Here is an 18,633-nt window from a genome sequence, read left to right on the forward strand (position 1 = left end):
GAGGGGAGGAAGCAGACGATGGCCACGGGAGCGCACTGTGTGGCCATTGGAACGACTCGCCAGAGAAGAAAATGGAGGGGGCGAGAGGTCCAGGGAGTAGAGGATGCCACGAGGTGCTGTAGGACGCCACGAGCGCACTGTAGATCAAACCAGGGAGGTTAAAAAGTAAAATTGTTTTCAGGGAGGTTTAGGGTTGGAAGGACTACGGTCCTGCTAATTTTGAGCTGGTTTCAGCAAGTTCTTAGCATAATTGCTTTGCAACTACTAATTCTGGTCCAGAAACAAAATGAGGAAGGGGCACTCACCAGTTGTGATGGATTGAGCTGAAACTTGGCACATCTTGATGATTTGGATATATATATATAGATGCTGAACAAATATCATACCAAATATACTTTCGAAAATGGTACTTCCTCCACAACTATTATTTCTGCACAGAAACTTGAGAGAAATCCTCAGGAAAAATGGCTAACTGAAATGAGCCAAAATTTTGTGGAGATAGGTTATATGGGTAGGAGAAGACTTGGGAAAACTTTCTGACATAATGGAGCAAGATAAAATATACTTGCTTCACAAACTGAAAATTTGGACAAAAAACAAAGAATTGCTCCTGTGCTCACATAGTTCAATGGAATGAGATGAATCTTCGAGGAGGGTGATGATATGGTCATTAGAGTGTGCTGGAAAAGTTTCCGCTCATTTTGATCATCTATGAGGCTACTTCCTTCATAGACAAGCAATCTGAACAGAAACTTGAGAAAATTGCCAAGGAAGATTGGATAGATGGATTGAGCTGGATTTTGCTATCCAGACGTGATTTATCAATGTTAATCACCAATTTCAGCTCAAATGGATCAAGGGTTCAAGCACTTCCTTTGCATCAATTTCAGACAGGGGCAGAAACTTGCATTGGATCATGGGCTCAAATTATGACCTTTGAAGCATGGGTTTAGATGGAAATGGTGAATATATAGCAAGTACAAGCTGCACCAATTATTTGGGAATTTTCCTTACTATAAAAATGGTAGCTCCTTTGGAAAATGGCAGAAATGCAATATTGGCTTAAAATAGGAAAAGGCAATTTTACTTATTTAATTATGCCCAATATTTTTGCCAGAGCTAGGATTAGACATAAATATCATCTCCACCAATTTTCATGAATTTAGGAGATGACTAGCTATGCCTTTGGATTTTATTCCTTAGATAGACAAGAAAAGGAATAAATTACAAATGAAAAATATTGCATAGGACTTAGCAATATTTTTGCATACCCAAGGTTTGGAAAGGTACGTGGGTTTCTAGGAACAATTGGGAGGATCAACAGATCAAGAGAAATGATGGCTCCTTTGTAAGAACAAAGGAAATATTCAAATTCCAAAAATTGGAATTAGGGTTTTGATGGATTGGAGATGATGCAAATGGGGTCTTGCCGTGTAACAAAGACATGAGCAAGGTTTTGAAGGGTTCAAAATGAGAAGAATTGTCAGAGTAATCCAGCAAACTCAGGAGAAAAATTTGAAAAATGATTGCCAGGAAGGAATAACAGCACAAAAATTGATAACCCAATTTTGGGGCTGTTATAGAGGGGGACCACCAATGTTTAAAATTGCCAGCTATTGAAAAAAGCGCCACCCACTAGCGGCAGCAATGAGCAGCTATTGCTAGCAATAGCTTCCGCTATGCCAAATAGCAGTTTTGCAGAATACATGCAAGAAATAATTGCAAGATACATGTCAAACTACAGAAATTCAGCATCGATTAAATAGTTGAGACAAACAGGAACATAATAACTGAACCATAAGATAATCCATTAAGCCAACATTCAGCAATCGTCTCAAACGACAAAGCAAATAGTTCGGTAGACATTGGACCATCTCAAGCGACAAAGAAAATAGTTCGACACTGGACACAGACTGACATACTATATAACAGAGCATTGACTACCTCAAAAAGATGAACTAGTAATTTTTGCAGATAAATAATCCATAAAGGTAATGGTGCATTCTCTTCTATTCTTCTCCAGAGTCTGAAGGAGACTTATCAGACTCCGATTCAGAAGAAGAAGAAGCTTGCGGCATTGTTTCAACACGCATAGCCATCAAGGACTGCAGGCTCACGGTCTTGATTTTCTTACTAGGCCGAGAACTCCTCTTCCTTTTGGCTTGTCCCTGTGATGATGATGCCCTGTTTGGTGCCTCTTCTGATGCATCTTCATGAGCTTTCTCTTGTTCTTGATCAGCTTCTGAAGTTGGTTCTTTCCCAGTGATAAACTCATTTTCCTAATCAGCAAGAACATCATCTACTTCTTTCTCTATGGGATCTCTGTTTTTGTTCTCTCTCTTGTTCCTTAGTTTAGAGTTGAATTTCACAAACACAAGATCCCTCATCCTGTCATGCAGCAGCCTATTGCACTTCTTTGTATGAACCTAAAAGTTCATAAAAATTAAATACTTATAACAAATGTAGAAGACAGAAAACCCAATTGTATAAACTGCAAACATATAATTTGTTACCTCTTAGAAAGCTGACCAGTTCCTCTCACAAGCTGATGACCTACATGTCAAATTAAGAATCCTAGATGCCAAAGTTCTCAACTTTGGTGTGCTGGTGCCATGGTTTAGCCACCATTTTGCTGCACATTATACAAGTTAATAGTTCAAGAAATGGAAACAGAAGCATTTTATTCATCAAGCATATTAGCTACAATAACTAACCTGGATTAAAATTCTTGTTTCTCCTTTGCCTTATAGCAATCTCATGGCTGAAAGATCCTTGTTGATCTTGATACATGTTGAGTTCTTCAATTACAATGTCTTGGGTTTCTTCGTCCTCAATCATCTTGCAAATGCAGGTAATAACAGCAGGTCTAAATGATCCATCATGCTCAATCTCTAACTTGTTTGGGTAATAATAGTGAGGATTCAAATAGTAGCCAGCCAAGTGGAGAGGAGTCTTGAGCTTGCTGTCCCACCTTTTATCAATGATGTCCCAAGCAACTTTGTACTTGCTCTCATCATTATCAAACCTCTCAGCAATATGTTTCTTTGCCTCAAGCATTAATCCATGGAAGAATCCCATTGCAAGAACATCACTGTCCATTCTGCGAAGCACATTAGCCATTGGCTCGAAGAAATTAACAGCCATGTCAACATGTTTCCAAAAAACTTCAGATCGCACCACTTTGAGTGCTTTTTTCCCCTTTGCCTTTTTCAAGTATGAACCTAGTTCATTCATCTCATCTGATCTGAAGAGCCTTCTCAACTCCTTCTTGTTATCTAGCAAACTTTTCAGATTTAAGTAAGCAGTGGCAAACCGAGTAACACCAGAGCGAACCAAGTCCTTCCCAAGAAATTTCCTCATCAAATCCAATACCCTTGTATGAGCATACAAGAAGCTAGTCACTTCTCTTGCACTTGAAATAGTTTTTGCAACTGGTCCAAGCTTCCCAAGATCCTCCAGGATGAGATCTAGGCAGTGAGCATCACATCCATTCCAAAATATGGATGGTCTCTTTGTTGTTAGCATACTAGCTGCTGATACATTCACACTAGTATTATCAGTCACCACTTGCACAACATTTTCTTCACCTATATCTTCTATGCATTTTCCACCAAGTCAAATATGTATTTGCCATCTTTTCTGTCACGGGAGCAGTCCACCGAATCAATGAAGCAAACACCATGGGCAATGTGCATAATGTAGTGACCAGACCTCAAATGGTCTGTGCTGCTGTGCACCAGTGTCATCCCTGGATCAGTAATGCTGACACGCACAGTACAAATGGAGGATTTATAACAGAGTAGCAATCACACACTTATTACATCGAATATCTCCGAAGAGATTAAGTATGATAAACATGGCTTAAGGCCATCTAAAAACGATAACAGCGGAAGACTTGGAAGATAAGTGAGTCCATCAACTCCAGCGGCATCACTGAGTATAAGACCACGACCTAAGGCACCTTACACGTCGTCTAAAAAGTCTGCAACATGAAACGTTGCAGCCCGAAAACGGGTCAGCACATAGAATATGCTGTCAATGTAACACATAGAGAGTAATGAACAATAATAATGCTATACTACATGCATATACGGCTGGTGGAAAGCTCTACGGTTAAAGTTTATGCGTAAAGCCAATTTTTCCCTACTGCAAAGGAATAAATTTTATTTAACTATCATGGTGGTTGTTAAACATTGAGAAGGTACCTCCAACTCAATCCCAATTAAGTGTCATCATTAACCCAACAAAATTAATTAAAAGTAACATGGTGATGAGATTCAAATGATAATCCAGGTACTAGATACTCAAGTTGTCCATAACCGGGGACACGGCTAACCACGATTAGTTTGTACACTCTGCAGAGGTTTGCGCACTTTTCCCCACAAGACTCGATCGCCTCCGTTTTATTTCTCGCACTGCATGGTGTTTGAGAAACGGATGACCGAGACACAGTCTTTCAGAAACAATCACTCTTTACTCTGGATGGACCCGTACACCTACTTTCCCCTACATCTGCTAGCCCACCTCTTCAAGAGATCATGTAACCTACTTAACTATGCTAGATCCCATAATAGCTTGTGGCTGCACACGGAAGTTTCTAGCATGAACAATCTTATGACCCCTTTGAGCCTGGGTGGCGGACCTTATAAAATCAAACACTGGGTTCTCCAGGTGCCTCAATCCACCCAGATGTGAGTTTTAGTTGCCACCTTAAGTTGAACCATTAATAAACATCTCACATCTGTCATGAATATCTCTCAAAACCCAATCCACGTCTACGAGCATAGCATGGCAATATAATAGCAACGTAGAAGTAACTCCCAAGGGTTTGAGAAGAAAACAGGTAATAGGTACTACCTCAACTACTTCCCAGTTCCCACAATTTAATCAGATCCTAATCATGCAATTGTTTGAGGAATAGATCTAATGCAATAAAACTGGGTATGGAAAGTATGATCAAAGTGTTACTTGCCTTGCTGATGATCCGCAAAACCTAGCGATTCGAAGTAACAAGCGGCACACTCCGGGTACTCTATAGCAAACAAACAAGCAAACAATAAGTACTCATCTCAGGTAAAACTCGAATGAAAGATCCAACCAGAAAGTTCAACTTAAGAACTCCGGTTTGCAAAAAGAATCAACTCGAAAGAAGCAACGAAAGTCAAACGGCGAAAGAAACAAGCTTAGTTTACTAATCTGGATCTAGGTCAAATTTTACTGTAGTAAAAAATTGTTTGAGTAGGTTAACGGAAAGAGAATTTCAAAACGAAACTCTAGGCGCTTGAATCGCCTGATTCCGATAAACGAGCGAGAAGTTAAACAGAAACGAAGATTCGATCAGAAATCGAATCTGAGATAATCGCGGAAAAATCCGACGAAAAAGAAAAACGGACGAACGGTTAAAGAACGGACGTTCGTTAACAGAGAAAAACCGATGAACGCGTTCGTTAAAATGAACGGTTCGGTGAACGCTCGCAAAATAACAAAACCGAAAAAACCGATCTAGGGTTTTTTTTTAAACAAAAACCGGCGACGAACGGCGGGGAGGTACCTCGTCGGGGGCGGGCTCCGGCGGGGCTTGGCCGGCTCCGGCGAGGGCGGCGGGGTGCGGGGGTGCTCGGGGGGGGGGGGGGCGAGGGGCGGCGGCTCCCGTGCTCGACTCCGGCGGCGGCAGGGCGGGCAAGTGCGGCGGCGGCAGGGGTGAGAGAAGAGGGGGGGGGGGGCGGCGGTATTTATATGGGGGGGTGGAGGTGGCTTGTGGAAGGGGGCGGGCGGCGGCTCCCGTGTGCGATCGGGACTCGGCGGCGGTGGCTCCCGTTGCGAGCGGGACTCGGCGGCGGCTCCCGTGCGCGAGGAGGGCGACGCGGGGATGGGCCGGCGGCCTGGCTCGGCCCAGTCGGGCGGCGCAAATTAAAAAAAAAACGTTCCGCGGAAAATAATTCGTAGAAAAATAAATAAAAGTCCAAAAAAGATAAAATAAATTTTCCCCGTCTAGTTAGAAAATCTAGAATAGGGTGAACATTTTTTAACACAAAATAAATATTTTGAAAACATGCAATATTTTTAATGCAATAAAAATTTCAAATAAAATCCAATAGATGATTTTAACGTTTTTCCTCCAGTATTTCAATTGTTTTGGAGAAGTCATATTTTCTCCTCTCATTTATTTTGTTTAATGAAATATTTTTCCGGAGAAAAAAATAATTAAAACCAAAATCGTTGTCTTATTATTTGATGAAAATCAAATATGAAAATTCGAGAAAATCCCCAACTCTCTCCGAGGGTCCTTGAGTTGCTTAGGATTTATCGAGGATTTGCCAAAATGCAATAAAATATGATATGCAATGATGATCTATGTATAACATACCAAATTGAAAATTTGGGATGTTACAAACCTACCCCCCTTAAGATGAATCTCGCCCTCGAGATTCGGGTTGGATAGAAAACAGGTGGGAGTGGTCCTTCCATAGATCTTCCTCTCGTTCCCCGGTGGCTTCATCTTCCGTGTGGTGACTCCACTGGACTTTGCAAAACTTGATAACCTTACTGTGGGTAACTCGGCTGGCATACTCAAGAATCTTAACTGGTTTCTCCTCTTAGGTCAAATCACTTTCCAGGTGAATCGCTTCCAGTGGCACAGTATCTCTCAGTGGTATCTCAGCCATCTCTGCGTGGCACTTCTTCAACTGGGAAACGTGAAATACATCATGAACTCCAGACAATCCTTCGGGCAATTCCAGCTTGTAGGCAACCTCTCCCATACGTTCCACAACTCTGTATGGTCCGATAAAACGGGGCGCTAACTTTCCCTTAACTCCGAAGCGCTTCACTCCTCGAAGTGGTGATACTCGAAGATACACTCTGTCTCCGACTTCGTGAACTGTCTCCTTTCGTTTAGAATCAGCATAACTCTTCTGCCTGGACTGGGCTACCTTGAGCCTATCGCGAGTCAACCTTACTTTCTGTTCAGACTCCTTAATCAAATCTGGTCCAAACAACTGACGGTCTCCAACTTCGTCCCATAACAACGGTGTTCTACACCTCCTTCCGTACAAAGCTTCGAAAGGGTCCATCTTCAAACTGGTTTGATAACTGTTGTTATAAGAAAACTCTGCATATGGCAGGTTGTCGTCCCAACTAGATCCATAATCTAGTGCACAAGCTCTCAACATGTCCTCCAAAATCTGGTTGACTCTCTCGGTCTGTCCATCAGTCTGTGGGTGAAAAGCTGTACTAAATTCCAGCCTGGTTCCCAATGTTTCATGTAACTGCTTCCAAAACTTCGAGGTAAATTGCGTTCCTCTGTCTGATACAATGGTCCTCGGAACTCCATGCAAACATACGATCCTGGTCATGTATATCTTTGCCAACTTAGCACTGGTGTAAGTGGTCTTCACTGGAATGAAATGAGCCACTTTCGTCAAACAGTCGACTACAACCCATATTGAGTCATAGCCTGAACGAGTCCTGGGTAATCCTGTGATAAAATCCATGCCTATTTTATCCCACTTCCATTCGGGTATCGGCAATGGTTGTAGCAATCCTGCTCGCTTCTGATGCTCTGCCTTCACTCTCTGACATACATCACAAACTGCTACATATTCTGCAATATCCTTCTTCATTCCGGTCCACCAGAAAGTATTCTTCAGATCCAAATACATCTTCGTATTTCCTGGGTGTATCGAGTACGGTGAATCATGGGCTTCTTGCAAAATCAACTTCCTGATCTCCGGATCATTTGGCACATATACTCGGTCCTCAAACCATAAGGTATCGTGCTCATCCTCACGAAATCCCTTGGCTTTTCCTTTGCTCATCTTCTCCTTTATCTCGTCAATCTCCTTGTCTGTCTTCTGAGCTTCTCTCATCCTTTCCATCAAGGTAGACTGAATCTCCAATGTCTCTAAATAGCCTCTTGGGACTATCTCCAAACATAGCTCGCGAAGGTCCTCGGCTAACTCCTGAGGTAACTCTCCTGTCATGAGGGTGTTGACATGACTCTTGCGGCTCAACGCGTTTGCTACTACGTTAGCCTTTCCTGGGTGATAATGCAATCTCATATCATAGTCCTTAATGAGCTCCAACCATCTCCTCTGTCTGAGATTTAACTCCTTCTGCGTGAAAATATACTTCAAACTCTTGTGATCCGTGTACACCTCACAATGGTTTCCGATGAGAAAATGTCTCCATGTCTTCAATGCATGCACCACGGCTGCTAATTCCAAATCATGCGTAGCATAATTCTTCTCATGGGGTTTAAGTTGTCGTGAAGCATATGACACAACTCTTCCTTCCTGCATAAGCACTGCTCCAAGTCCTCGACGAGAAGCGTCGCAATAAACTTCATAATCCTTGCGTTGATCTGGCAGAATCAACACTGGTGAGGTAACCAATCGTTTCTTCAACTCTTGGAAACTAGCTTCACATTCCTCAGTCCAATTGAATTTGGTGTCCTTCTTCAATAGCTCAGTCATGGGCTTAGCAATCTTCGAGAAATTCTCGATGAATCTCCGGTAGTATCCTGCAAGTCCAAGAAAACTCCGGATTTCTCCAACTGTCGTGGGTGATTCCCAACTTGTCACTGTGTCAACCTTGGCAGGGTCTACTGCTATTCCTTCTCCAGAAATAACATGTCCGAGGAATCCAACTTCCTTCAGCCAAAATTCGCATTTGCTGAACTTGGCATATAACTGATGTTCTCTGAGCTTCTCAAGTACCAATCGTAAATGCTCCTCATGCTCTTCCTCATTCTTGGAAAAGATTAAAATATCATCAATGAACACAACGACGAACTTATCCAGAAATTCCATAAACACTTTGTTCATCAGGTTCAGGAAATAGGCAAGTGCGTTAGTCAGACCAAATGACATAACGGTATACTCATACAATCCATATTTGGTGGTAAATGCCGTCTTGGGTATATCCTGCTCTCGAATCTTTAACTGATGGTATCCTGATCGTAAATCGATCTTGGAAAATACTTTAGCTCCTTGTAGGCGGTCAAACAAATCATTGATCATCGGCAGCGGGTACTTGTTTTTGATGGTCACTTCATTCAATCCTCGGTAATCAACAACCATCCTCAGCGATCCATCTTTCTTCTCCACTAGAAGTACTGGTGATCCCCAAGGTGATGAACTTGGGCGAATATAGCCTTTATCCAGTAACTCCTTGATCTGCTTCTTAATTTCCTCCAAATCTTTTGCGGGCATCCTGTACGGTCTCTTAGATATTGGCCCTGTGCCTGGCAAAAGTTCAATCAAGAACTCAATGTCTCTATCCGGTGGCATGCCTGGCAACTCTTCTGGAAATACATCCGGGTAATCCTTCACCACTGGTACTTCCTCCTGTACAACTCCTGATAAGGAATTTACTTGAGTCCTCTTCGGCATATGCCGGGATACATACTTGATCCTTTTTCCTTCCGGGGTGGTAAGAAAAATCGTCTTGTTGGCACAATCGATGTTTCCTCCATACAACGATAGCCAATCCATTCCCAAAATAACATCCAAACCTTGCGATTCCAAAACAATGAGGTCTGAGGGGAAAACATGCCTTCCAATGGCCAATGGTATCTGAAAACATCCTTGGCTTGCCATATACTCTGCTCCTGGCGAGGTTACTAACATAGGGGTTTTGAGAACTTGGGTGGACATCTTAAACTTATTCACAAATCCCCTTGATATGTATGAATGCGATGCACCAGTATCGAAAGGAACGGTTGCAGTAAATGACTTAACCAAAAACTTACCTATTACTGCATCAGGCTGAGCTTCAACCTCCTCCACGCTCACGTGGTTCACATGTCCTTTGTTGAACGGGTTCGGCTTCTTCCCAGAGCTTCCATTGCCATTACCATTTTGGGCTTCAGGACAATCAGTTGCATAGTGTCCAGTCTTCTGGCACTTGAAACAAGTAATATGACTTAGATCCCTCTTGGTTGGGGTAGATGGGTTGGTGCGGTTCTGTCCGTTGCCTCCTCCATTCCCATTACCATTCTTGGAGCCATTATGCTTGTGCGAACTACCTCCTCCATGGGTATGCTGAAACTGTCCTCCCGGTTTCGGGGTAAATCGTGGCTTCTGTTGAGCTCCAGAATTGTACATCCGTTGTCCATACTTCCTCTTACGGTTTTCAATCTGCTGTTGTTTTCCTTCAATCATGAGAGCTCTATCTACCAGCTCCTGGTAGTTGTTGAAGGTTGCTACCATCAACTGCATACTCAGTTCATCATTCAGTCCTTCAAGAAACTTCTCCTGCTTGGCAGCATCTGTAGCAACGTCATCTGGTGCATAACGTGCTAACTTACTGAAATCCTCCACATACTGGCCCACGGTGCGTCCTCCTTGGCGTAGGTTACGAAACTCACGCTTCTTCATAGCCATAGCTCCTGCTGAAACATGAGCTGTACGGAAAGCTTGCTGAAACTGGTCCCATGTGACAGTGTCAATAGGGTGCGTGGCTGTATAATTCTCCCACCACGATGCTGCGGGTCCATCAAGCTGATGTGCGGCAAAACGCACTCTTTCCGCATCTGTGCATCCTGCAGTGGTCAACTCCCTTCTAACTTTGCGGAGCCAATCATCTGCAACAATCGGCTCGGTGCTACTGGAAAACACCGGCGGGTTTAGCCTTAAGAAACGGGCTAAGTGATCAACAGGTGGTGGTGGCGGTGGGTTGTTGTTGTTGTTGTTGTTGCCTTGGTTCTGCACTAACACTTGCATCAGGGCATTCTGTTGCTGAATCAACTGGGTGATCTCTGGCGGGAAAACAAATCCGGTGTCGCATCTCGGAGGCATCTGATGGGTTTAGAAAAGATGAGAGTTAAGATAGAATGAGGTCTAGAGAGAAAACACTACCCATATGCTCATGAGGCAAATACAATCAATATCACTCAATCAATTCAAACAAGGCATAACAATCGATCTAACTAGCGTTACAAAGTGCTTGAACTATACTATTAAATGGGGGAAAACTACTATTGATGTGGTGGTCTAATAAAAATTATAATCCGTTGAAGACTCCATGATGTCTGCTCTAGCTTCATCAACAAAATCATCTTCACTTGGTTCCGAGTCGGTGTCGTCGATGATGATGTAGTTATCCGGACAAGTGCATTCGTCGACTTCTGCTTTTGGCACTGGATTTCCCATGAATACTCCAATCTTTTTCTCCAGGTCGTCATTCTTCCCTACTAGTGCGATGATTTCCTCCAAATAATCCTCGCGTGTAGCCTTGAGTTCTTCTTGGAGCTCCTTGATCTTCGTCAATGCCTTCTTCAGTTCTTCCTTGTCCGTGCACATCTGGTTCTCCTGGCGACGAATATGTTGGTTTTGCTCCTGGATGAAAGCTGCAATTGATCCATCCTTCTTGGTTCTGATCATCTCCCATTGCGCGTCTCGGCGTCCACAAATTTGGTAAATTGTATCCTTAAGCTCCTGGTGATAGACTTCTCCAATGCGTCCCATGGCCATGTGTGCGGCCATGCTCTTCCCTAAACTCCAGGTTGGTGCTTCGAAAACCAATCTTATGGGTTCAGTAACTGGCACAAACGTCCTTCCTGGAATAAGAACTTGAATCTTCCAGCTCTCCTCTTCGGGTAATGTGGCGTTATAGGTTCCGGTTATGCTTGGTATTCCTATTTTCAAATACTTAGTGACTTCCTTCAAGTGTCGACCAAAAGGCGTGTCTTCATCTGGTTGCATGAACTTGCTCCTTGCATCCGCCATTCCTAAAAGAGTAGAAAAAGGAGAAGGGTCAGAAATGAGAAGAGAGAAGCTTTCTAGGGCTTAAGCTTAGTGGTCGTGTCCTACAGTCAGCGTGTGCTCTGATACCAACTTTGTAGCGACCAGACCTCAAATGGTCTGTGCTGCTGTGCACCAGTGTCATCCCTGGATCAGTAATGCTGACACGCACAATACAAATGGAGGATTTATAATAGAGTAGCAATCACACACTTATTACATCGAATATCTCCGAAGAGATTAAGTATGATAAACATGGCTTAAGGCCATCTAAAAACTATAACAGCGGAAGACTTGGAAGATAAGTGAGTCCATCAACTCCAGCAGCATCACTGAGTATAAGACCACGACCTAAGGCACCTTACTCGTCGTCTGAAAAGTCTGCAAAATGAAACGTTGTAGCCCGAAAACGGGTTAGCACATAGAATATGCTGGCAATGTAACACATAGAGAGTAATGAACAATAATAATGCTATACTACATGCATATATGGCTGGTGGAAAGCTCTACGGTTAAAGTTTATGCGTAAAGCCAATTTTTCCCTACTGCAAAGGAATAAATTTTATTTAACTATCATGGTGGTTGTTAAACATTGAGAAGGTACCTCCAACTCAATCCCAATTAAGTGTCATCATTAACCCAACAAAATTAATTAAAAGTAACATGGTGATGAGATTCAAATGATAATCCAGGTACTAGATACTCAAGTTGTCCATAAGCGGGGACACGGCTAACCATGATTAGTTTGTACACTCTGCAGAGGTTTGCGCACTTTTCCCCACAAGACTCGATCGCCTCCGTTTTATTTCTCGCACTGCATGGTGTTTGAGAAACGGATGACCGAGACACAGTCTTTCAGAAACAATCACTCTTTACTCTGGATGGACCGGTAGACCTACTTTCCCCTACATCTGCTAGCCCACCTCTTCAAGAGATCATGTAACCTACTCAACTATGCTAGATCCCATAATAGCTTGTGGCTGCACACGGAAGTTTCTAGCATGAACAATCTTATGATCCCTTTGAGCCTGGGTGGCGGACCTTATAAAATCAGACAACACTGGGTTCTCCAGGTGCCTCAATCCACCCAGATGTGAGTTTTAGTTGCCACCTTAAGTTGAACCATTAATAAACATCTCACATCTGTCATGAATATCTCTCAAAACCCAATCCACGTCTACGAGCAAAGCATGGCAATATAATAGCAACGTAGAAGTAACTCCCAAGGGTTTGATAAGAAAACAGGTAATAGGTACTACCTCAACTACTTCCCAGTTCCCACAATTTAATCAGATCCTAATCATGCAATTGTTTGAGGAATAGATCTAATGCAATAAAACTGGGTATGGAAAGTATGATCAAAGTGTTACTTGCCTTGCTGATGATCCGCAAAACCTAGCGATTCGAAGTAACAAGCAGCACACTTCGGGTACTCTATAGCAAACAAACAAGCAAACAATAAGTACTCATCTAATGCACAGGTAAAACTCGAATGAAAGATCCAACCAGAAAGTTCAACTTAAGAACTCCGGTTTGCAAAAAGAATCAACTCGAAAGAAGCAACGAAAGTCAAACGGCGAAAGAAACAAGCTTCGTTTACTAATCTGGATCTAGGTCAAATTTTATTGTAGTAAAAACTTGTTTGAGTAGGTTAACGGAAAGAGAATTTCGGAACGAAACTCTAGGCGCTTGAATCGCCTGATTCCGATAAACGAGCGAGAAGTTAAACAGAAACGAAGATTCGATCAGAAATCGAATCTGAGATAATCGCGGAAAAATCCGACGAAAAAGAAAAACGGACGAACGGTTAAAGAACGGACGTTCGTTAACAGAGAAAAACCGACGAACGCGTTCGTTAAAACGAACGGTTCGGTGAACGCTCGCAAAATAACAAAACCGAAAAAAAACCGATCTAGGGTTTTTTTTAAACGAACGGTTTTTTTTTAAAACAAAAACCGGCGACGAACGGCGGCGAGGTACCTCGTCGGGGGCGGGCTCCGGCGGGGCTTGGCCGGCTCCGGCGAGGGCGGCGGGGTGCGGGGGTGCTCGGGGGGGGGGGGGGGGGCGAGGGGCGGCGAGGGGCGGCGGCAAATGGCGGCGGCGGCTCCCGTGCTCGACTCCGGCGGTGGCGGGGCGGGCAAGTGCGGTGGCGGCGGGGGTGAGAGAAGAGGGGGGGGCGGCGGTATTTATATGGGGGGGGGGGGGTGGAGGTGGCTTGGGGAAGGGGGCGGGCGGCGGCTCCCGTGTGCGAGCGGGACTCGGCGGCGGCGGCTCCCGTGTGCGAGCGGGACTCGGCGGCGGCGGCTCCCGTGCGCGAGGAGGGCGACGCGGGGATGGGCCGGCGGCCTGGCGCGGCTGGGCTCGGCCCAGTCGGGCGGCGCAATTTAAAAAAAAAATGTTCCGCGGAAAATAATTCGTAGAAAAATAAATAAAAGTCCAAAAAAGATAAAATAAATTTTCCCCGTCTAGTTAGAAAATCTAGAATAGGGTGAACATTTTTTTAACACAAAATAAATATTTTGAAAACATGCAATATTTTTAATGCAATAAAAATTGCAAATAAAATCCGAATAAAATCCAATAGATGATTTTAACATTTTTCGTCCAGTATTTCAATTGTTTTGGAGAAGTCATATTTTCTCCTCTCATTTATTTTGTTTAATGAAATATTTTTCCGGAGAAAAAAATAATTAAAACCAAAATCCTCGTCTTATTATTTGATGAAAATCAAATATGAAAATTCGAGAAAATCCCCAACTCTCTCCGAGGGTCCTTGAGTTGCTTAGGATTTACCGAGGATTTGCCAAAATGCAATAAAATATGATATGCAATGATGATCTATGTATAACATACCAAATTGAAAATTTGGGATGTTACACATAACTAAATTCATAACTACCCCGCCCTTCTTATTTGTCCATGCATCAGTCCTAACCGTGCAACATGTGAGGTCCCATGATTCCTTATGATTCTTGAATCCATCCAGCACCATCTGTTTCCTCTTCTGCAAAAATGGTCCACTCATCTCATATGGACTAGGCCCTCTCATGTCCTTGCCAAACTGTCCGATGGACTCAAGCATATGAGCAAAGCTAGGGAGGGTGACAGTGTTGTGAGGAATGCTAGCTTCATAGAAAAACTGACAAATATACTCACAAACTCTGTCCCTTTTCACTTCTCTTTTCATAGTTGACAACTTCGATTGGACCTTCTGGCTAACGTTGAATCCCCTTTGATTATTGCGAACAGACTCTTCTATAGATGTTTTCTTGTAAAACTTATCAATAGTGGCACTGCCACTACCTACCACAGCTCCAGAATTACTCGTCGCACTGCCTCTTATTGACTTCAGCAACACAACATCATTCCTCTCAAAGTCAGAATCATCCCCACTACCCCTTTCATCATCTGAGTTCTCTATATTAATTGCAGATCGAACCCTTTGCACTTCATCCTTCTTCTTTTGCTTGTCACCACTCTTCTTCGTAAGAAAAGCAATAATCTCTTCCTTCACATCAGTTGGAACCTTCTTACATTTAACAGCATTGAAGCCAGTAATGCAAGCAAGATGGTACTTCACTCTAGTAATTCCACCTTTCAATAGCTTGTCACAAAAATTGCACTGCAAATGGTACTTCTTGTTCACATCTGGGGAAAAACAGTACGCATATGCAGGGTCATCGGACGTTATTGCTTGCCTTGCTTGTGTTTGGGTTACCGAATCACCTACAGAAAAAGTACAAAATAATTTCGTTAACCTACACTGCTACAGATGACCTATTTGATTGATAATTAATCTATCCTAATTAAGGAAGAAGCAGATGATATATGCCACAATTAATTACTTGGATTCAGAAACATCTAACATTGTAAATTGTTGTTAAAGCATAGGAGATTTGCCACAGTTTATTTGATTGATAATCTACCTACAACATATAACCTACCGAAAATAATAACTGGCTACTTGTTAGCTTTCAGATCGATAAGGGAGATGGAACATAAACTTGTTAGATTGCAGAACGTAAAACATAGAATACGTTTCTCTTCTATTGGAAGATAAACTTACGTTCCCTCTACTTGGAACAATCTATCTACATATGCGAGTAGAAGAGATAGTATATGAGATAATAGAAGATGAACTAATGGAAGGACAAACTAGGAAACTTGACTCCCTAAATCCCTGACTCCGGCTGAGACATGGTCCTGCAGTTCTTCTTCGCATCCGTGTTGCAGGCTCACCACCGTGCCGCTGTCGCCAGCGATATAGATCGGGGAAGCAGAGCGGATGTTTTGCTTGTTAGTGTTAGCGCTCGGCTCTTTTGTAGCTCTGCTTTTGGGCCTCTATGCGGTGATTCTGAAAAGGCCCAGTATTCCTTCTCCAAGCAGGAGGAAAAGGGCCGCCTCCGAAGATCGGGAGGGGCGGTCTTCCAAGAAGGGCAAGACGCCACCGTCGCGCGGCTTGGGTTTGGAAAGCGACGCCGTTGAACGGCTCCAACAAGGGGACAAGCCCTCGGCCAAACCGTGAGTGAATCCGGAGTACTTTGATAGCGTCCCGCTCCATCGCTGTTTACCGAAGATATATGTAACGCTTCATGCATTTTTACAGGTCGGCACGGAGTTTTTCTGGGCGATCCTCTTCTTTGGGAAGTCTCCTCCCAGAGATGATGGAGAGCGAGACGCCTCCTCCAACCTCCTCGCCTAATAAGGCGGATGACTCTGAAGTGTCATCGTGGAGGGTCACGGCTGTTGGGGAACGTAGTAATTTAAAAAAAAATCCTATGCATACGCAAGATCATGGTGATGCATAGCAAACGAGAGGGGAGAGTGTTGTCCACGTACCCTCGTAGACCGACAGCGGAAGCGTTATCGCAACGCGGTTGATGTAGTCGTACGTCTTCACGATCTGACCAATCAAGTACCGAACGTACGGCACCTCCAAGTTCTACACACGTTCAGCTCGATGACGTCCCTCGAACTCCGATCTAGCCGAGTGTTGAGGGAGAGTTTCGTCAGCACGACGGCGTGGTGACGATGATGATGTTCCACCGACGCAGGGCTTCGCCTAAGCTCTGCGACGGTATTATCGAGGTGTAATCTGGTGGAGGGGGGCACCGCACACGGCTAAAATATCGTATATCAAGTGTGTCTAGAGGTGCCCCCCCTGCCCCCGTATATAAAGGAGCAAGGGGGAGGTCGGCTGCCTATGGGCGCGCCAAGGAGAGGGGGGAGTCCTCCTCCTAGTAGGAGTAGGACTCCCCTTTCCTAGTCCTACTAGGAAAAGAAGGGGGGGAAGGAAAGAGAGGGAGAGGGAGAGGGAAAGGGGGCTGCGCCCCCCTCTCCTAGTCCAACTAGGACTCCTCCTGGGAGGGGGCGCACCACCTCCTGGCTGCTGCCCTCTCTCTCCCCTCAAGGCCCACTAAGGCCCAATACTTCCCCGGGGGGTTCCGGTAACCCTCCGGCACTCCAGTTTAATCCGAAACTTCTCCGGAACACTTCCGGTGTCCGAATATAGTCGTCCAATATATCAATCTTTACGTCTCGACCATTTCGAGACTCCTCGTCATGTCTGTGATCACATCCGGGACTCCGAACAACCTTCGGTACATCAAAACATATAAACTCATAATAAAACTGTCATCGTAACTTTAAGCGTGCGGACCCTTTGGGTTCGAGAACTATGTAGACATGACGGAGACACCTCTTCGGTCAATAACCAATAGCGGGACCTGGATGCCCATATTGGCTCCCACATATTCTACGAAGATCTTTATCGGTCAGACCGCATAACAACATACGTTGTTCCCTTTGTCATCGGTATGTTACTTGCCCGAGATTCGATCGTCGGTATCTCGATACCTAGTTCAATCTCGTTACCGGCAAGTCTCTTTACTCGTTCCGTAATGCATCATCCCGCAACTAACTCATTAGTCACAATGCTTGCAAGGCTTATAGTGATGTGCATTACCGAGTGGGCCCAGAGATACCTCTCCGACAATCGGAGTGACAAATCCTAATCTCGAAATACGCCAACCCAACAAGTACCTTTGGAGACACCTGTAGAGCACCTTTATAATCACCCAGTTACGTTGTGACGTTTGGTAGCACACAAAGTGTTCCTCCGGTAAACGGGAGTTGCACAATCTCATAGTCATAGGAACATGTATAAGTCATGAAGAAAGCAATAGCAACATACTAAACGATCGGGTGCTAAGCTAACGTAATGGGTCATGTCAATCACGTCATTCTCCTAATGAGGTGATCCCGTTAATCAAATGACAACTCATGTCTATGGCTAGGAAACATAACCATCTTTGATTAACGAGCTAGTCAAGCAGAGGCATACTAGTGACACTCTGTTTGTCTATGTATTCACACATGTATTATGTTTCCGGTTAATAAAATTCTAGCATGAATAATAAACATTTATCATGATATAAGGAAATATATAATACTTTATTATTGCCTCTAGGGCATATTTCCTTCAGTCTCCCACTTGCACTAGAGTCAATAATCTATATTACATAGTAATGATTCTTACACCCATGGAGTCTTGGTGCTGATCATGTTTTGCTCGTGGAAGAGGCTTAGTCAACAGATCTGCTACATTCAGATCCGTATGTATCTTGCAAATTTCTATTTCTCCCACCTGGACTAAATCCCGGATGGAATTGAAGCGTCTTCTGATGTGCTTGGTTCTCTTGTGAAATCTGGATTCCTTTGCTAATGCAATTGCACCAGTATTATCACAAAAGATTTTCATTGGGCCCGATGTACTAGGTATGACACCTAGATCGGATATGAACTCCTTCATCCAGACTCCTTCATTCGCTGCTTCCGAAGCAGCTATGTATTCCGCTTCACACGTAGATCCCGCCACAACACTTTGCTT

At 43.8% G+C, this 18,633-nt stretch overlaps 1 pseudogene; it reads right to left on the reverse strand.

The window, feature by feature from the left end:
• Positions 1 to 2,383: 2,383 nt before the first annotated feature.
• Positions 2,384 to 14,826, reverse strand: LOC120963328 (uncharacterized; annotated as a pseudogene).
• Between the last annotated feature and the right edge of the window lie 3,807 nt (positions 14,827 to 18,633).

Source organism: Aegilops tauschii, chromosome 4, assembly GCF_002575655.3.
Source record: "Aegilops tauschii subsp. strangulata cultivar AL8/78 chromosome 4, Aet v6.0, whole genome shotgun sequence".
NCBI classification, from domain to species: Eukaryota; Viridiplantae; Streptophyta; class Magnoliopsida; order Poales; family Poaceae; genus Aegilops; species Aegilops tauschii.